This window comes from Medicago sativa, chromosome 8, assembly GCF_051527215.1.
Source record: "Medicago sativa cultivar Bolivia chromosome 8, Bolivia_mono, whole genome shotgun sequence".
NCBI lineage: Eukaryota > Viridiplantae > Streptophyta > Magnoliopsida > Fabales > Fabaceae > Medicago > Medicago sativa.
The window spans coordinates 34,421,427-34,443,348 of NC_140756.1; the positions used below are offsets into that span (position 1 = coordinate 34,421,427).

At 36.8% G+C, this 21,922-nt stretch overlaps 1 pseudogene across 1 annotated transcript; it reads left to right on the plus strand.

Moving 5' to 3' along the window:
* Positions 1-11,756: 11,756 nt before the first annotated feature.
* LOC146898693 (MLP-like protein 43) lies at positions 11,757-20,029 on the plus strand (annotated as a pseudogene). Its single transcript, XR_015022196.1, has 3 exons — positions 11,757-11,997; positions 19,694-19,747; positions 19,782-20,029. The product of XR_015022196.1 is annotated as an MLP-like protein 43 (transcript).
* Positions 20,030-21,922: the final 1,893 nt, after the last annotated feature.

Here is a 21,922-nt window from a genome sequence, read left to right on the forward strand (position 1 = left end):
TCCAAAAACAGTGCAAATGTTAATATTTAAGTATCTCCGTCCTGTCAACTCAAAGACTTCGTCTCTTGACTCTCCGGACAAAGAAACTTAAATAGGGGCAGCTGTTATACCCTAATTTTGGACCTAAAAATACTAGCTCCATTCTTCTTTTTTTTGCATTTCAAGTCATTTGAACTGTCTCTGATCAATTACATCTTTCTCTGCACTTTATTTCAATGTTACTTGCAAAATTCATGAAAAAGGGTATTTTAGTCATTTCCTGCATCCAAACTCATTTTAGTCCTTGAAAATTGTTTGAGTCCTTTCAAATAGCTTGAATAAGTCTTTGTTTCCATTCTATGTCAAAATCCATTTCAAAAATCGCATTTGAAGTCATTTTGAGTCAATTTAGCCCCTGGGGGCATTTTAGTCTTTTCATGTATTAAAACTCTGTTTAAGCTCTAAAAATTGTCTCTGAGTCTTTTCAATTGGTTTGAATAAACTCTTGCCTTGATTCTCTGTCAAAAACCACTTTAAAAATTGCATCTGAGTCATTTTGAGTCGTTTTAGTCCCTAAGGGCATTTTGGTCATTTCACATGTAATTTTGGCAGAGAGAGGTTACTTTAAAGTACCTCATTTAAGTAGTTGGTTCGTTTTAGTCCATTTTGTGTCTTTTATTGGTTTCACTTTACGTTTATTCCGAATTACATTTTTTAAATTCAATTTTTTATTAAGTTTTTGCACTTTAGTCCTTTTTTATTTTTTTTTTCTTTTTTTTTCTTTCTTTAAAATTTTTTCTAATTTGTATTTTGGTCCTCCAAGTCAAACTTTTATCTTTTAGTTCTTTTTTTGGTCAATTACATTTCAGTCCCCAAAAATTGTAACAATTGCAGAATGGTCCTTTTTTGTGCAGGTTATTTTTCTAGTCTTTTTTTTTATTTTTGCAGGTCAGTCCCTTAAATTCTCAAAATTGCAAAAAGGCCCAAGTCCAAGTTCCAAGTCCAGAATCAGTTAAGGTCCAGAATACGTGGCAAACCCTTATTGGCTCACAGATACACATGTCAAGCTATAAAAGGTTCCAATCATCACAATCCCATTGAGATTGCGCCAACACATCAAAAAAAATCAGAAACAGATCATCATTTTCTCTCTCTATTCTGTTACGATCAAAAAGCCATAAATAACAAGAACATGAAGAACACAGAAGAACATTCATAGAACCCTAAATTTCCAGAACAAGGAATTGGACTGAATTGAAGCTAATTCGTTGCAATTCTCAGAGATTCGAGTTCGAATCTTCATCATCGAATTGAAGGAACTGCAATTCAAGCAGAGATTCGAAGGAATCGTGCGATCACAGTTCGTAGGAGGGAGAAGAAGAAGAATCGAAGCAAATCCTGAACCAGTGAAGAATAAAAGGACGAAGAACACCGATTTATTTTCGGTTCAACTTACCAGAAGCCTTCGCAGGATCTATTCGTTCGAATCTCCAAACAAAATCAGGTAAACATACAAAACCTTCTCGTTTTTCACTTTAAATCATCATCGAAGGCGTGAAATTGAAAACAAACGGTGAATCGAAGTGAAAACTTCGAAAAGATTCGAAAAGTTTGAAACGAAACCCTAAAATGTAAAATCACGAAGGTTCACCGTCTATTTTTCAAATCAGAGTTCAGATTCGTAATCAGCATAGAAAATAGAGTAGATTAGGGTTTAGTTTCAAGAAGTTTAGAAAAATATTTGAAACCCTAGAAACCGAAGGTGTAAGCTTCGATCTGCTACGTTTCAGCCACAATTTCATGAAAATAGTCTCAGATTCGTAAAGAGGGGAGGAAGACGAAGAGTTCTGGGTAATTAGTTTCAAGAAATAGAGTTAGATCGTCGGAGAAGATGAAGATTCCGGTGAATCTTCATCCCTTTCCGCCGTCCTCCGCCGTCCTCCCCAGTTTACGACAAGGCTGAGTTTTAGAGAGAAGATGAGAGAAGAACGAATGAAGAGAGAGAAGTTAGGGTTGAAAATGAGCTGAACCGGCCTCTGGTTGTTTATAAAGGGAAGTGAACCAGACCGGTTCAGTTGAACCAGTCTGGTTCGTCCCTGAACCATGTGTCTAGGTCGTCTGATCTAGGGTTTGGGATCCTGGATCAATCCAACGGCTCTGATGAGTTTGGATGACCCAGGATCCATGCAGGTTTGGGTTGGGCCTTTTCCCTTCGTTTTGCTTTGAATTTCTTGCTAGTTTCCACACTGCTTGATGCTTTTTGCACCCCTGTCTCATTAGAAATCCTTTAAAAATTCCTAAAAAAATTCCTATGCATTCTTGATCTTTTTCTTGATATTTTTGTGATGTTGTTATGTGTTAAATCTTGATTAAAAAATATGTGTGGTATTTTCTTATTAATTGTTACTATTTTAATTGAAATTTGTGGAATTTCATATGTTCTTGAGCTTTAAAAAAATCCTTTAAAAATTCTGGAAAAATTCATGAATGCTTCTTGTTAATTTTGTGACACATCTATGCATTTAGTTCACTGAAAATTTTGTCAAAAAATATTAACACACTTTCTTGCATTATTTTTTGATTTTATATGAAAAAACCTCTAAAAATTTGTTCAATTTTATGCCATGTTCTTGATGACTATTTGATATGCATGATATGTGTTTCTATGAATCTTTAGCCACTGTTTGTACATAATTTTGATGCTTGTGTGTGGATCTTGGTTAGTTGCTTGGTTTACAAGTTACATTTGTAAATAAATAATGCATATATGTCTAAATTCACCTTAAAAATGTCAAGTCCATCATATTGCCCTAATTCTCACTTTAATACTTGATTCTAAGCCTTTGGAAAATGTATGAGAATGTGAGGATTTTAGGCAATAGAATTTTTACATTTTGTGGGTGAATTTTAGTCATATTTTGCACTTGTTTTGGCTTTGTTTTGTGTTAGTTTCCATATTTTTGCTATAGTATTCCTTGCCTTATTTCCCTTTATATTATCATGTGCTACTAACCATTTTCTTGTGTTTCATGTCTCATACATTCCATAAGCATATTCCATCATTCAACCTTAGCTCCATCTTTTGCACTTTAATTCCTATGCTAAGACTTAGAAATTTTGCAATTTCCTTTATGTCTAAATTCTTGCAAGACCATAGAATGTATCTAGGCCAATGATGTAAAGGACAATGGACTCTAATGATGTACACCGACACAAGCACCGACACACGCACACACATCACATAGATATTTTTAGATGTATGGCTAGGATATGCATGTTTAGATGTATGTGTAGGATTGAATGTTTAGGTGAATTCCTAGGATTTACACTTAGAAAAATCATTTTCCAAAAAAAATATATGAACAATATCACTCAAATCATTTTCTAAATAAACTTTGGGATCAAAATCCCATTGATTTTCCTTTTATTTTCTTAAACAAAATTTTAATGAATTTTAACCATACTTTGACTTTCTTTTGCAAAATAACTAATTCAGCTTCACAATTTCACAATCTTATGCCCTTGAGGCATCTCTCTCTCTCATTCTTCAAACTCCAATTTTCAAACTTAAAATCAACCAACAAAAAACAAAAAACATTTTTTTGAAGAGAACTACGGTGGATTTGATCCCTTAAACGGGTACGTAGGCAAGGAATCAAAATTCCTTCAATTCAAATAAAATAAAAATTCAAACGCTTTCTTCTCCCTCCAATTCTTGACTTAGTGAACTCTTAGGTGTAAATATCACTTTTCAAATAGCATTTAAAAATAGAGCGCGCGCGTAGAAAGTAAAGACGGTTCCTATAGGTTACTATAGTCGTTATGGGTGCCTAACACCTTCCCGTAGCGAAAACAACTCCCGGACCTCGATTCTCAAGGGTTTTGCTTATTTTTTCCCTTCCCAAGAAAAAAAGAGATATCACCGGTTAAAAAGGTTCAAACGTAATCAATGTTTGACACCCGACAACCAAGATAAAACATCTGTCCCTTCGGAATAAGTCCCTTCGGAATTTTGTCCCTTCGGTAATTTTTGTCACTTCGGTTGTCCCTTTCTTTTATTTTCTTGCATTTTATTTCTTTTTAGCATTTTATTTTATTTCTATTTAGCATTTTAATTATTGTCATTTATTTTCCAGCAATTAGAATGTATTTAGGTCCAATGTAAATATAAATGAGAAAAGTGGGTGTGTGTGTGTGTGTGTCTTTTATTTCTTTACCGCTTTATATATATCAAAAACTACAAAAAAATTAGATTAGGGATTTTGTGGTGACCCAACGTCACTGCAAAAATCCACGCGCATTTATTTTATTGCTCCGTTAGTTTAATTTTCATTTATTATTCCAAAACAACAAAAACATTCAAATAACAAAAATCACAAAAATATTTTCATAATAAACCTTGATTTTCAATCAAGTGATCGTTCCTTTTATTTTCTTTCTTAATCAAATATCAAATCAATTTTAATTCTACTTTGAGTCATTTTTCTTACAATATAAAAAACACAAACAGATTCTTTTTGCCACTTGGCTTTTCTCTTTAAAACTTTTTCAAAACTAATAAAAAACACAAAACAAATCAATCGTCAATTTTTAACCCCAAACTACGTGATTTTGATCCTTCACGGGTACGTAGGCAAAGGACACTCGTCCTCTCAAATCAATAAAATGTAGATAATTAGGTCTTCCCTTTTTAATCATTTCAAAATTCCATTTTTAAAAAGAGGCAAGCAAGTTTATAGCACAAAAAGTTAAATAAAATCAAGAGGTTCTCGTAGAGTACTACGAATATTTAGGGTGCTAATACCTTCCCTAAATATAACCAACCCCCGAACCCTAAATTTTTTCAAAATATGGGGTGGTTTGAACTTTTTTCCCCTTTTCTAAAAAATTTAAATGTTCAGTCGTGAAATAAATTAGTGAGTCAAAAGCTAATCAAATAGCCTTGATCTCCAAAAAATGTTCCAGCAAAGGCCTGAACGCCAACATCAACAACAGCCTCGACAACGGGCTCCAAGGATGCAGTTTGACCCAATCCCAATGACATATGCGGAGCTGCTTCCCATCTTGCTCATGAAGAACCTTGTCCAAACTAGAGCGCCTCCTTGGGTGCCTAACGAGTTGCCGGTTTGGTATCAACCTGTCCTCTACTGTGCCTTCCATCAAGGAGCACCCGGCCATGACATCGAACACTGTTTCTCTTTGAAGATTGAAGTCCAGAAGCTGATTGAAGTCAATATCTTTCTTTTCGAAGATTAAATTCGAATGTGCAAGTTAATCCACTGCCGGACTATATTGTGACACATGGAGTGGATAGCCGCAATTGGGTCGCTTTTGATGTTCCTTCTACTACTTATTTGTTCAAATAATGCATGTGTTTGTTGTTTACTGCTTTTCAAAAAAAAACCTTTCGTCCCGCCCGAGACGAAAGTGAACTTGTGTAGGGCTTTTTGCTTCATGTGTTTTCCATCATTAATGAAAAGGTCGTTTTGATCCCGACCTTGTTTTTTTTATTTTTTGTGCTTATTCTGGAAAAATGGTAATACAAAAAACAATTTTTTTTAATCATTCTCAAATATTTGCATAATCATAACTACTTATCAAAATCAATAATCAAATCATGCATTGATAAACCCGTTGAACACATTAACCATGTATTCTCTCTCGACTTTGATTTCCCTGTGTCCGAAAGTGAAGAAGGAGTATGAAGAGATTCCCGACAAGGTCTCTTGCATGCTGGGGCATCGAAGCTGCAAACAAAAAAACAAGAAGATTGTCTAGAAGATTGCAGTCATTTCCAAAGTCTAGTATGAGATGTTACCGTTGCCTCGCATGGATATCGTACTTCAGTACACATTTCAACAGGGGCAACCCCCCCTCCTTCCCCAATATACAACATGGAGGTCGTGCTTCCCGTGGAGGTCGAAGTCCCGTCAATAGGAGTTCTGCTAAAGTCCAAGCTCGATTGAACTTAAAATGCATGACGACCTTGTACAACTATATCAAAAGAAGTTGAAACAAGAAGGTTCGTCCCCGTGAATTTCAAGAAGGAGACTTTGTGCTCAAAAAAACACTATCTTTCTAACCAGACTCCAGGGGCAAGTGGACGCCTAACTATGAAGGCTCACATGCAATGACTCTTACAACTATGGATGGTGACAAACTCGCGCGTCCTATGAATATTGGTGCAGTCAAGAAATAATTTGTCAAAAAATGAAAGCTCGATGAGTCGCAAACCTAAAAAGGCGACTTAGGCAAAAATGAGCATCTCGGTGGGCTGAAAACTTGAAAGGGCGGTCCAGGCAAAAATTAGAGACATGGACAAAAATGATTTTCCTGATAGATTGAAAACCCGAAAGGACGATCTATGCAAAAGTTAAGGATCAAAAGACAAAGTAACTGCATCAAGTCAAGCACAGTCCACTTGGGGAATCCAATCGTCAAAAGAACCTCCAATTCGAAGCACCCACAAATCAAAGACTCGAAACAGGGGCATTCAAAGACTCGAAACAGGGGCATTCAAAGTTGTTAGAGAGTATAACGGTTATTGTGTTCAATGTACCTTCCATTATATTTACCATTTTCCAAATTTTTCAAAGATCCGTGGGGTCCACCATTGGCAGGCCACCACTCAATTCATCAAATTTGAGCCTGTGCCCATTTATTTGGAACTCTCATTCATTCTATTTGCAAAATTTCTTCTATTTTTGATGACAATACTTGAAGCAAAATTTTTCAAAATACAAAACTTTTTACATCTTTTGAAAAGTGTGAACAACAAGCACACTCTCTTTGAACTTATGAGTAGTTGAAGCGTACATCAGCATCTGCCTCGAGAACGGTTACACTCCAGAAGAGAAACATGGCTAAGAACTATGGGGAGGACTCCTGCCTTGAGCAAGACGCTGTCACAATCCAAGAATACAAAAAATATACAAAAAAACAAAATATCAAAGCTCGCTAAGTTGAAAACCTGAAAAGGCGGCTTAGGCAACTGAAAACCCGAAAGGGCGGTCCAGGCAAAAATTAGGGGCATAAAAAAGGAATATATTCCCGGTGGACTGAAAACCCGAAAGGGCGGTCTAGGCAAAAGTTAGGGATTTTCAAAAAAAAAAAAAAACATGACTGTTGAAGCATGCCAGGGGAAAAGCACTCTGCGCCGGTTTACAAATGGCGACTTCTTCCAGACTTGTGGTCAACAATGGATTTTCTCCCCATGAGTCATTAATTGCTACCTTGTGCTGGGTTTTACACCGTCAACGGCTTGATTTATTCACAATAGTATCATCTCCAAGGAAGTTTGCCGATTGTTTGTACTGCGATGTTAGTCCGCCTCCCATCTTATCTATCTTGTCTCATTTCATCGAGTCACCTACGGTTTATACAGTCATGCAAGTTGCACAATCACATGTTCACACATTCATACATTCATGTATTCATACATTTATACATTCATACATTCATACCCTAATACTTTCACATATCGATACACAACATATACACAACATCAATTCATACATGGTTGCATCAGTCACCCAGAGTTTTGTTTGGCCGCACCCCTTGGGTTCGGTCCTTACTTATCATTGTGCCAAACGGCGAGTTCTACAAATGAGCAGTTGGCAATCATCTTATTATCATCAAGAGTGTCATTCCCAGTGTGCTGGTCAAGAGATGTCACCCGTCAGTGTCAAGTGGCAAGTCCTAAACAACGGACAGCTTGAGTCTACATTTTATCTTGTTTCAAGTGGCAAGTCCTAAACAACGAACAGCTTGAATCTACCTTTATCTTGTTTCAAGTGGCAAGTCCTAAACAACGGACAGCTTGAGTCTACCTTTATCTTGTTTCAAGTGGCAAGTCCAAAACAACGGACAGCTTGAGTCTACCTTTATCTTGTTTCAAGTGGCAAGTCCAAAACAACGGACAACTTGAGTCTACATTTTATCTTGTTTCAAGTGGCTAGTCCTAAACAACGGACCGCTTGAGTCTACATTTTATCTTGTTTCAAGTGGCCAGTCCTAAACAACGGACCGCTTGGGTTTACCTTTCATCATGTTTCAAGCTGCCAGTCCTAAACAACAGACCGCTTGGATTTACATTTTTATCTTGTTTCAAGCTACCAGTCCCAAACAACGGACCGCTTGACTTTACCTTTAATCTTGTTTCAAGCTGCCAGTCCCAAACAACAGACCGCTTGACTTTACCTTTTATCTTATTTCGAGCTGTCAGTCCTAAACAACGGACCGCTTGAGTCTACTTTTTATCTTGTTTCAAGCTGCCAGTCCCAAACAACGGACCGCTTGAGTTTACCTTTTTGTCTTGTTTCAAGCTGCCAGTCCTAAACAACGGACCGCTTGAGTTTACTCTTTTGTCACGTTTCAAACGGTCAGTTCCAACCGATGAACAATTTGAAATCACATTTTATTTTCTCCAGTGTCATCCCCAGCGTTAGCTGTTCCAGAGATGTCGCTAAAAGTCTTGTCTTCATTAAGCTGTCGTCTCAAACCAATACGGTAGTAGACAATCTTTTCCCCTGTGAAATTACATTCCCCAGCGGTGTCGGATCCCTTTCTTCAACGAATTTTGGTTTCCCGTTGTTGTTTCTCGTCTCAGTCAAATCATCTTTGCATCATGAGCAATCATAGCATCTTAGGTCCAAAATTGGTGTATTTTGTATTTAAGTCTCTTCGGCCTGTCAAATCAAAGATTCCATCTTCAAATCTCCGGACGAAGAAACTTAAATAGGGGCATCTGTCATACCCCAATTTTTGACCTAAGGTCCCACTGACACATGTCTTTTGACTAGGAATATTCCTTATTTTTTTTAGACCTCCTCTCACTTTTTTAATTTTTATTATTATTTATTAGTCTTTTTTTTAGTCTAATTATTTCTTTTAGTTTTTTTTAATCATTTTAATGAGTCCGAAATAATTGTCTCTGGGGTCCAAAGAAAATTCTATTCCAACCATGCCACTATCACAGCCTCAATCACAAAGTCAGAAAGTTCTTTCCCATTTTTCATCAGGAACGCGTTTCATCATCAATACCTCTAGCTTCTCACTTTTTTTTATTTATTAGTCTTTTTTTTTAAACTTTTAGTTTTTATTTTTATCTTTCATTTTTATTCAGTCTTGATTTTTATATTTTTTTATTTTACCATTTTATTTTTATTTTTTTCGTTTAATTACTTCTTTAGGTTTTTATTAACTTTTTTTAATGAGTCCAAAAATTGTCAAAAAAATAGTGTCAAGGTCCATTTTTTTTTTCTTTCTCAAGTGTGCCACCAATCATGCATTTTTACATGTCAACTCTCCCATTTGAAAAATCATTCAAATCACATTCCAAAACCATCAATCTCATTCAAATCCCCATCAAAGTGCATTAAACCAATTTTCCATTTTTCATCAACCTTAAAACCTATAAATAGAGCTCTCATCCTTCACAATTTCACACACCAAAAGTTCTCTTAAGTTGTCAAAGAACTTTTCTCTCTTCTCCCTCATTTAGCTTGTGTTGACGAACTATTATTTTCTTCTCCCTCTTTTTTCTGTCCCTTCGGAATAAGTCCCTTCGGAATTTTGTCCCTTCGGTAATTTTTGTCCCTTCGGTTGTCCCTTTCTTTTATTTTCTTGCATTTTATTTCTTTTTAGCATTTTATTTTATTTCTATTTAGCATTTTAATTATTGTCATTTATTTTCCAGCAATTAGAATGTATTTAGGTCCAATGTAAATATAAATGAGAAAAGTGGGTGTGTGTGTGTGTGTGTCTTTTATTTCTTTACCGCTTTATATATATCAAAAAATACAAAAAAATTAGATTAGGGATTTTGTGGTGACCCAACGTCACTACAAAAATCCACGCACTTTTATTTTATTGCTCCGTTAGTTTAATTTTCATTTATTATTCCAAAACAACAAAAACATTCAAATAACAAAAATCACAAAAATATTTTCATAATAAACCTTGATTTTCAATCAAGTGATCGTTCCTTTTATTTTTTTTCTTAATCAAATATCAAATCAATTTTAATTCTACTTTGAGTCATTTTTCTTACAATATAAAAAACACAAACAGATTCTTTTTGCCACTTGGCTTTTCTCTTTAAAACTTTTTCAAAACTAATAAAAAACACAAAACAAATCAATCGTCATTTTTTAACCCCAAACTACGTGATTTTGATCCTTCACGGGTACGTAGGCAAAGGACACTCGTTCTCTCAAATCAATAAAATGTAGATAATTAGGTCTTCCCTTTTTAATCATTTCAAAATTCCATTTTTAAAAAGAGACAAGCAAGTTTATAGCACAAAAAGTTAAATAAAATCAAGAGGTTCTCGTAGAGTACTACGAATATTTAGGGTGCTAATACCTTCCCTAAATATAACCAACCCCCGAACCCTAAATCTTTTCAAAATATGGGGTGGTTTGAACTTTTTTTCCCTTTTCTAAAAAATTTAAATGTTCAGTCGTGAAATAAATTAGTGAGTCAAAAGCTAATCAAATAGCCTTGATCTCCAAAAAATGACGCGACAAAGTCAAACTATCAACCACGTCGGCTCCACGATAAAACAACTCCGACTACAACGTTGCGATTAACTACTGCACTATAGCTAATCGTTTGAGAATTACACTCTTAAATATCGCTATTAGTCGAATTTAATACCGAAACCACTATAATATGGTACTGTGACCACTCTATTAAGTTATTGAGACCACTCAAATATGGTGTTATCACCATTCTAAACTTTAACTTCAAAATATCGATATGGTACTGCAACAATTCAAATATGGTTATACCACCATTTTAACCTCTAGCTACTCCAATGGTGGAAAATGAAGGAAATTATATATAAACTATGAAGATCATTCTTACTTTCGAAATGAAATTATTATTCTTACAAAGTGACTATGATCTTAAGTACTCTTTATTCTACAGGGACATGGAGTGTTAAAGGGACTATAATCTTATGATCATTTTTAATTATGAAGGAACATTATATCTCAAACGGGACTACGATCTTATGGACACTCTTAATTCTGAAGGGATAGAAAAAAAAGGGGAGAAGTGGCTCAAAAATTCATCGAGCATAAAGAGCGAGAAGAGAGAAAGAGTTCTCGATAACTCAATAGAATTTTTTGGTGTGTTTTATAAACTAAGTGGAGTCCTCTCTCTATATAGAGATTTTGTAACTGAATTTAGCTGCAATTATGGGAGCCAATTAATTCAAAGACTCTTATGGATAAGATCAAAAATAAACAAATCCCAAAACTGAAGAAAACAAACTTAATTGGATATGACTAGATGAAAGATGGAAAACTCACCAAAGGAAGTGATATGCATGAATAAAAATAATTACTATTATTTTTATTATTATCTGTCATTAAATAGCACAATTTGAACACTACTAATGTGTGTTCTAATTTATGTGGTACTTCCACACTTTATTTCTTCAATTCACACAATACTAGATCAAAGCATCATTACTATTCTAATTTCCTTCCAAGCTCACACCAATGTTCCAACCAATTTGATAGGAAATTAGTAGGATGTTTTATTGGATCTCCATGATTTTATCTTTGCTATTAAAATTGGGTCCTTAATTTATTGCCAACAAAGAAGATAGGAGTACCATTACTGGAAATTAAAATATTGCACGTGAAACATTTCCCTTTAATTTACTGCCTCTATTGTGTAATCAAGGATGTAATGCAAAACTAAACAAAAATGCTGTAATGCAATTTCTATTTAAAGCGAGTTGCATCTAGTTTCATCATATCAAGTTATCAACCCTAGTTTCTTTCTTCTATTTCTTCTTTCCGTTTTACTTCTAAGAAATGGTGCTCTGTGGTAAGCTCAGTACTGAAATTGGAATCAAAACACCCTCTGACAAGTTCTACAATCTGTTCATAACAGAACTTCATGAAGTGCAAAACCTTTGTGAAAGAGTTCATCATACCAAACTTCATGAAGGTGAAGATTGGCATCACACTGATTCGGTTAAACACTGGACTTATGTCATAGGTAATTATGTTTCTAGTTCAATTAACTTGCCAACCAAATCATCTTATTATTTTACTTGGATTTTTCTATCATTAAGTTTGTTTGAAGTTTCGTTAAAACAAAAATGTTGGTCCTCGTGAGCATAACTAAGTTGGTATGGACAATGCATAAAATATGTAAGGTCCGGGGTTCAAATCCCGATCACCACAACAAAAACAAAAATGTTGATCATTTTTAATTGGTTTATGTGTGATTTTCGTCTAATACAAATATAATTTCTCTATTTAAATGTTCTATCATTTTTTTATTTGAATGTTTGCTTTGGTAGTTCAAAAAATAATTCAAGTAATAAATAATCAATATAATTAACTACACACAAAAGACCACCTACATAGGCAAAATGTTACCAAAACTCTCTATATAGACAAAAAAAAAAAAAAAAAAGCAAAAGCAAACTAGATAAATACTGAGATTTTTTTTTTTTGAAGAGGCTAAAATGAAATTTCATTACCACAACAAAATGGTCTTCCTAGCACAAGATGTGCTAAAGAAGAAAAACCAAAATCCAAACAGTGACAAGATAATAATTAAAAGGCAAAGCCATACCGCAAAAGCGGACACCAAAAAAACAACAAATTAGCCGATCCCTAAGATGGTAAAAGGACTAAGCCACCACCCATGATAATTGAAGGGAAGATTAACATATTTCCCCTTCAGCCATAAGTAAGTTAACGACTTAATTTTGTCAACCACCTGCTGAATTGAACATTTCTTGTCACCAAAAACCCTGTTATTTCTTTCTTTCCATATTTCCCACACCGTTGCATACCAAATCACTTGAAGAATAGATTGTTTTGACTTGGCAGTCCCACCCATAAAAGTGAACTGATGAAAATGGCTTAATACATCATAAGGCAAAGCTGAATAAATACCAAGCCACCTGTAAATAAAGAACCAAACAGACCCGAAAAAATCACAATGTAATACCAAATGAGAAGATGATTCTATCTTCCCACAGTCTCCCACGCAAGTCTGGGCATCAATACCAATAACCTATCGACGGAAAAGATTCTCCTTTGTAGGAAGCCTATCACGAAACAGACGCCAGGCAAAAATCACCACCTTCAAAGGAACGTCTTTATGCCACAAAGAAGACACGGGCACTGCAAGATCAACCGTAACGTTGGCATTCAGAGCATTATAAGCGCTTCGAACTGTATAGCCGGAAGATGTTTCCAACCTCCAAAAAGTCATATCATTTTTGTCAACCTGCAGAGAAACATTTTGAAGTAACACCCTAAGTTCCCCCACTAGCTCCTCTTCCCACGCAAATAACCTCCGTCTCCACCTCCAGGCCTCTCCATCTACTCCCCACCCTAAGGCATACATACCAGCAATCGACTCCTCCTGCAATAACGACAACTCAAAAAGTCTATGAAATCTATCACTAAAAGACCTACCTCCCACCCAAACGTCCGTCCAAAAAAATGTGTTGTGACCATCCCCAACTACCCTATTGACATTACCTTGGAACCAATCAGCCATACGAAGAGTGGCGATGTCCCTCCACCAACTAGAAGTCGCACGACCCCCATCACACAAGCGGCCACCCTCCACACCGTACCTAGCCACTAGCACCCGAAACCAAAAGCTATCCCTGATCTCAACCAACAATCTCCAACACCACTTACCTAAAAGAGCACTATTAAAGTCCCTAATCCTCCTTACCCCCAAACCGCCAACCTCCCGACTCCGACATATAGATTTCCAATCAATCCAAGATATTTTCCTGTGGTCTACACTCCCCCCCCCCCCCCCCCCCCCAAAAAAAATTATTAAAAATAGATTCAATAGAGGAAACGATACCCGAGAGAGCTTTGAAAAAAGAAAGAGCATAAACAGGCAACGACGATAGGACAAACTTCAGCAACACCAGACGACCACCGAGGACAAAAATTTCGAACTCCACCCCGACAGGGTTCCCAAAAGGTCAACCGACGCGCGTTTCCACCAATAGGTAAGCCAAGATACATAAACGGGATTGATCCAACCTTACAATTCAAAACCATTGCTGCTTCAGCTAACCAAGACCCAGGAACATTCACCCCAACTAAAAGGCTCTTCAAAAAGTTCACCTTTAAACTAGACAAGTCTTGGAAAAGAATCAGAACTGCCCGAATAGCCCGAATATTAGCCCAAGATTTTTCACCCAAGATTAAGGTGTCATCCGCAAACTGGATATGCGAAACCATAACAGGATCATTTAATCCCACCTTGTAACCAGTAAATAGATTGTTATTAGCCACCGATTCCATTAAAACATGAAACCCCTCTGCTGCCAGTAAAATTAAAAAAGGCGAGAGGGGGTCACCCTGCCTCAAACCCCTGCCCAAAGTAAACTCATCTGTGGGAGACCCATTCACCAAGACTGATGCTGTAGCTGTCCCGACACACTCCTTTATCCATTTACGCCATAGGGTTGGAAACCCCATTTTCACCATCACCTCATCTAAGTAGTTCCACTCAATGGAATCGTAAGCTTTCTCAAAATCAACCTTAAACAAAAGTAACTCTTTCTTACATTTTCTAGCTTCATTTACCACCTCATTAGCCACCAAAATTCCATCAAGAATCTGACGACCTTTGACAAAAGCCGACTGAGAATCAAAAATTACCGAACCAATCACCATACGAAGCCTGTTTGCAAGAATTTTGGCCAAAATTTTATGCAAACTACCCACCAAGGAAATTGGGCGAAAATCATTCAGACGTTGTGGGCTATCAACCTTAGGAATCAACACTATGAACGTACTATTAATCCCCTTGGTCAATCTTCCATTCCTATGAAACTTTACCAAAAAGCGCATCACATCTTCCTTCAACAAATCCCAAAAATCCTTAATGAAGCTAAAAGAAATACCGTCGGGACCTGGGCATTTAAAACTATCACAATCCCACACAGCCGCCTTCACTTCATCCATCGAAAAAAGGCTTAATCAAACTAGACCCTTGACGACAAGATAAGGACCGAAAATGCAAATTTTCCATGCTCGGGCGGTTAACACGGCGCGGTTGGAAATGTGTTGAAAAATGAGAGAACACAGCCGAACGAACATTTGCAACCCCCTCCACTAACACCCCATCCACCAAAATAAATTGAATAGCATTCTTACGCCTCCTACTAGACATTACATTGTGAAAAAACTTAGAGTTCGCATCCCCGTCACGCAACCATTGCATCCGCGACTGTTGCCAGGAAATACTAGAGTTTATCCGCGATAACGAATGCAACTCCTCAGAGTACCCATGAAGATCCTCTAACTCCTCATCCACCAAAACTGCAGCCTCACCTTTCAAATCTAAAGATGAGATACGGTCCTTCAAATCAGAAATCCTCGATGGTAAATTTTTTGAGTGACGGTGATGCCATTCTTTTAAGGCTAGTTTAATGAATTTGAGTTTTTCTTTCAGCACATAACCACCCCAACCATCCAACTGATAAGAATTCCACTTGTCACGAACAAACTCTTTATAACCTGAGAAATTCTCCCAACATTTTAACATACGCACCGGTCGAGGACCCCAATTTTCCTCATCAATACACAGCTGAATAGGACAATGATCTGAAAGCCCTCTCGATGTAGCCAACTGGACACAATTTGGCCACGTCAGACACCACCTTTCTGACAACAAAAAATGATCAAGACGACTCATTGATTTTCCGTCCCCCCGAAACCATGTATAACTGCGGCCCCGAAGAGGTAAGTCCACCAAACAATTTCCACCAATGAACTGATTAAAGAAAGCGCTCCCAACATGAATACTTGCGCCCCCCACACTTTTGCGTTCCTCCGCATTTCTAACAGTATTAAAATCACCACACATACAGACATTATTATCAGATAAGGTTGACAGATGCAAAGAAATATTACACCAAAGGTCCTGTTGACGAGTACTATCACACGGAGCATAAACATTCAGCACAGTAAACTCCTCACCAGTCTTCACAAACCGCCCTTGAATCCCTAAAACATGCTCAAAATACAAAGATGTCCATACCTCTACCTCAGTACGATCCCAAAGAGTAATTAAACCACCCGAAGCACCCCTCGACGGCACAAAAGAAAAATCAACATTTGAATCACTCCAAAGAGAATTACACACCATACCGTCAATAGCAGACAGCTTCGTTTCTTGAAGACAAAGAATAAACAGTTTTTTCTCTTTCACCACCTGACACACCTCCCTTCGTTTTTCAAAACCACCCAACCCCCTGACATTCCAAGAAATAATCTTCATCACAACCACCCACACCCCCCACCCCACCTCACACCAGCTTCACGGCCTATCTCTCACTCCCAACTCCCTCTGTTTTTTTCCTACCCACCCCTAACAACACATCAAACTTGTTATTAATATCACATTTAAAATTCAGTCCCACTGTCTTCCCAATTCCCCTGACATCATCTGACAACGCCTTCTCACTACCATGTAAAACCAACCAATTCGTCCAATCATTAGTAACAGAAGCCTGTGAACCACTTTGAGAAGAACACTCAGAACTAGTTACCATATTCTTTGATGCATCCGAGATACCTTTACGGTGTCTATAATTTTTACGTAAAGCACGAAGAACCTCCTTACGATCTTTATCTGAGAGTCTTGCAATACGCTTCAAATTTTGAGCACAATGCCGGATGTATTCGTTACCTTTTTTTCTTAACACTTTTGCTGCTCCCTCATTATTAGCTTTCTTACTCGTAGCTTCTTGAGGTCCTTCAACACCAACTGTATCACGCCTATGCCTTTGAACCCACTCTAAACTCCAAGGTCCAGCAGTACCAGAATGAACTTTACCAGGAGGGCAGGAGCTTGTGCGTGTTGCTGGTCGCTTCTGAACATGAAAACAATTGCGTGAATGGCTAACAATACCTTCAGAATTCGGTAGTGCCTTGTCATGACCCGCAACATGCTGATTATCACCTTGCTTGACAATAGAATCAGCAGCTGAAACCTGCACTTCACAAAAATCTGCGTTCTGCCTGGCCACAGAAACTTGAACCGGTTCCTCTATATTGATAGCTGGATTAGAACGCATTATAGGAATAGAATCTTCATTCTGCCAATCCTCAGAGAGATGATTTAACAGATCATCAACATCACCAGTAGCATCCCCAACATTGTGGATATCTTCCTGTTATGCCTTGACATCATCTTGATTCTCCTCATCCTCATTTAAACAAGCATCCTCCCCTAGTGCAAAACCCCACTCCTCAATAATGGAAAAATCCAGTAACTCACCGTCTACCACAACCTTAGCACTTGTTGTTATCATTTCCAAAGAAGATGTTGAAATTAACACACGCGCATAATCAAAGCGCTATTTGTTCACGGTGAAATCATCAAGTCTCAACAGTCGACCACAATCGTAAACACATAATTTGAAGAAGTCAATGTTCCACGCATGCATCGGCACCCCGTAAATTCTCACCCCGTAAATTCGCGCACTATCAGATCCTTTTTCCAACTGACAAACTGAGAAAAGAAATTATTAAAAAATTCAGAAGCGTCCGACAAAACACTATTGACATCCCCACCATCTTCCATACGCAAAAGCACCTTATCAGCTTCCCATTAATAATAGTAGCCACTACACCCCTACGAGCCCATACAACATCTTCTTCGCTTGATGTATACTTCGGAACGAACACCTTTCCCAGGTTCTCCACCTTCTCCACCTCCAACGTCACCTTTCCACTCTCAACTCTACGCCCCACATTTTCACCACCTGCCTCCTTCCCCCGTACCACCTGTGCGTACCCGACATTGTTACTTCTACCTCCCTTTTGAACAACCTTACTATTTTCTCCCTCGTAGCCATTACGACCCTCTACCTCACTTTTTTCTCCCTCAATATTTTTCCCCATATCCCTGCTCCTTACCTACACCACGTTTATTCCCGAACCGATCAAAGCTTGCCACCTTAGCCACCACCCTCCAATCCCCAAACCATACATTATTAACAGCCTGTAACAGCTTGTCAACATCTTTCACATTGCCGTAACGAACAAAACCAAAAACCCCACCATTAGCATTTCTTTTTCGGGCCAAGTAAACATCCTCCATTACCCCACAAACCTCAAACCCTTGTCTCAATGCAATATAGGATATATCAGAAGGAACATTTGTAAAATAAAATGAGACAAAATGCGAGTTCACCGTAACAGAATGATCACGTTGAATTGCCGCCTTGGACCTTGACTCAGACATGCGCCTCTTTTTCTGATGCTGATCACGCCCTGGAAAAGTTTGTTCAGTCCCGACCTTCTAACTGTGATGATTTGAATGTCGCGGCTCCAACACATGTGCATCCGCATACGTTAGAGCATCACAATCCGTAACCCTAACAGGTCGCTCAAACCTTACAGTTACCCTGCCATCATGCCCTAAATCCCGTTTGCCATAATCACACTCAACCTCTGAACCAAACCGACTTGCTGAATCAAATCTGCTCCTAACCCTAGACCGTCCCTGCCGTCCAGCCCGCTCCCTTGACCGTCGATATTGCTGATCCTCCCGAAGCCTGTCCGGTTGCCTGTCCACCTGTTCCTGCGCTTTCCCCTTTCTCGATCTCACATCGGTCCATTCTCCCCTAGTGGCACCCTTCCCGTTGCCTATCCCCCCCCCCCCCCCCCGTATAGTGGCACCCTGCTTGGCCCCCTTCCCCCCTGTAGTACCTTACTTCCGGTGAACGTGAATACCGACGCGGTTGTCCCCGGTGGTAACGAGAATAACCGCCACACTCTCTCTCTAGACCACGCTCTTTCACTCTCTCTCTAGACATTTTTTATAAATACTGAGATATTAATTAGCAAGTTTTATGTTTTGGTGGTGGCCGGGGTTTGCATTGTCCCTACCAACTGAGTTAAGCTCATGAAGACAATTTTAACAAGTTTTAAGTACAATGTTAAAAATAATTTGATAGATTTAATTTGTAAATATTGTTAATATAGATTATGAGATCTCAAAATATATTCTATAAATAAAAAGTAATGAAAAGAACTATATAACAATTATGAAGTCCCTGTGAGCTTAGCTCAGCTGGTATGGACAATGCACAATATATGTAAGGTCTGAGGTTCGAACCCTAGACACCACCAAAAAAAACAATTATGAATTATATACTTATTTACTGCCATTCAAAAAAAAATATGAATCATTTACTGTAAAAAAAATTATGAATTATTTGGGAGATTAAAATTAATCATATAAAGAATTACCGTGGTTTACCTTCAAATATTTATTATTCAATTTTTTGTTTAGAAAATTATTTATTAGAAAAACGAAAACAATATAATTGTTCTAAAACTCATAGAATAATAATAAGAATAGAGAGAAGAAGAGAGAAGGAGAGGAAGAGAGAATAGGGCATTCTATTATTCTCATATGTGCACAAGTATGTTACATGTGAACTCTATTTATAGAGACATACAATAACTTTATGGAACAAGCCTAATAGTCTAGTAGTATGACTCATTAACCTATTTGCTATATGGAAATCCATTTATAATATTCATAAAAATAATAGGTTATTTGTTGGAAAAAAAAAAGGGTGCTTGCATTTTTCTATAGTTTTTTTTTTTTACAAGTGCATTTTTCTATAGTTGTTTTCATTTTTATCTGTATTAATTTCCCGTGCCATCATAATTCATAACAGATGGCAAGGTACACACATGTCATGAGAGTGTTGAAGAAGTTTTTTTTTTTTTGAATCGGCAAGTGTTGAAGAAGTTGATGAACTGAACAAAAAAACACTTATAAGTTCTTCGGTGGAGATATTGATAAGCACTGTAAGGTCTTTAAGCTCATTCTTGAAGTAATTGATAAGAGTGATGGCACTGCTGCTGCTAAATAGACTATTGAATATGAAAAGATCAATGAGGATATTGACCCTCCAAATGGCTACATGGAACATTTTGGCAAATGCACTCGAGATATTGATGCTTATCTAGCTAAGGAAAAGATAGCTCTATAAGTCATAATGAATGTAACAAATACTCCCTCCGTTTCAAAATGAGTGTCGTTTTAGGTGTTTACACATATATTAAGAAATGCAATGATTAAAAGAAAGAGAATGATTATTTTACCAAATTATCCTTATTAACTATTGGTTAGTTTCAAAAGCAATACTTTGGAAGTAGTGTGCAGAGTATTAATTGGAGGGTAAAATTGAAAAGAAAAAGTTATTATTGCATTGGAAACTGAAAGCGACACTCATTTTGAAACAAATTTTTTCGGCTAAAGCGACACTCATTTTGAAACGGAGGGAGTAAATAGTAAGGGCTTATTGCATTGGGTTGACTTAAGTGTACATCTTTATAATTAATTAGGGGGTTTGCTAGGATACACCCACTAGTTTTTATTAAGGTGTGTTTTAGCAAAGATATAACTAAAAAGTTGTTAAATACACCTTAAGGTTAATGTTGCTAAAACACACATTCTAAAAAAATAAGTGGGTGTATGTTAGCAACTCCTACAGGCATTTGCTAGGATACACCCACTTATTTTTTAGAAGGTGTGTTTTAGCAAGTTATAACTAAAAAGTAGTTAAATACACCTTAAGGTGTAGCTTACTAAAACACTCCCACATAAAAACTAGTGGGTGTGTTCTAGCAAATCCCATTAATTAGTGTGTTGTTTGTAATGGCATATTGTTGCATATGCGTATTGGCTTCTGTGGATCTTTCGTTTGTATGTGTCGGTTTGAAAAATGTGTGTTGAATTATGTGATGAAAATCAATAAATGGATATTCGTGCTTTTTAGTTTATATAGAAATACTCCATCCGTTTCAAAATGAATGTCGCTTTAACCAAAAAAATTTGTTTCAAAATGAGTGTCGCTTTCAGTTTCCAATGCAATAATAACTTTTTCTTTTCAATTGTACCCTTCAATTAATACTATGCACACTACTTCCAAAGTAATACTTTTGAAACTAACCAATAGTTAATAAGGATAATTTGGTAAAATAACCATTTTCTTTCTCTTAATCATTGCATTTCTTAATATGTGTGTAAACATCTAAAACGACACTCATTTTGAAACGGAGGGAGTACTAACCGGTATCCCTGAACACTGGTCAAGAAATCAATATAATAGTAAATTTTGGCTTAAAAGTTGTATAATCAATGCATTAAAAGCTTAAAAAATAATTTTTTTGTTGATGTCGAAACGCCGATTAGCATGACCATAGTTTATTTTTGTATATACATTTATTTATTTTAACTGCTAAATATATTGCATTAACTCAAACTCAAGCACAAGGCATACCCAAATTTAGGACAAAATATACAAGCAATCACTGGAATTTTATTGAGGGGTAATCCTTCTTTGGAGCAGATTCGATCTTGATGAAAATCTATCAAGAAGGAGATACCTTAGAGTTCGGTTGGGTATCAGTGGCCTTTAAAAACAAAATTTATTTAATATTTAAATTAATTTTAAAATAAGTTAATATAAAAATATGACATTGATTAATTGGATGAGATGTAAATATTCAACTAAATGACATGGATATCATTATGTCTACCTTTCAATTAGCATTAATGGCTTAATCATTGGTCTGTTACAAAATCAATGATTTGATATCATCTTATAAATGATCACGTGTTGGGCGAGTTGAACAGCAGAGGGTACCTCATGCCTGTGGTGTGTTCAGCACGCGTTGGCGTGTGCCAAGTACATGCAAACACGGCATAACGTGTACTCCATGATGTTATTATCCCCTCTCTTCCTTTTTATCTCTTCATTATTTTTTACCAATAAAAAGAGAGAAAAACATGGTTGTCACCAAAATTGTTATTAAATTGATTTACAAATATCATTGCTCATAAATATGGTTGTGCCAACTATTTTGTTTTGGATTATAATATTGGTTCGGTGTGGTTT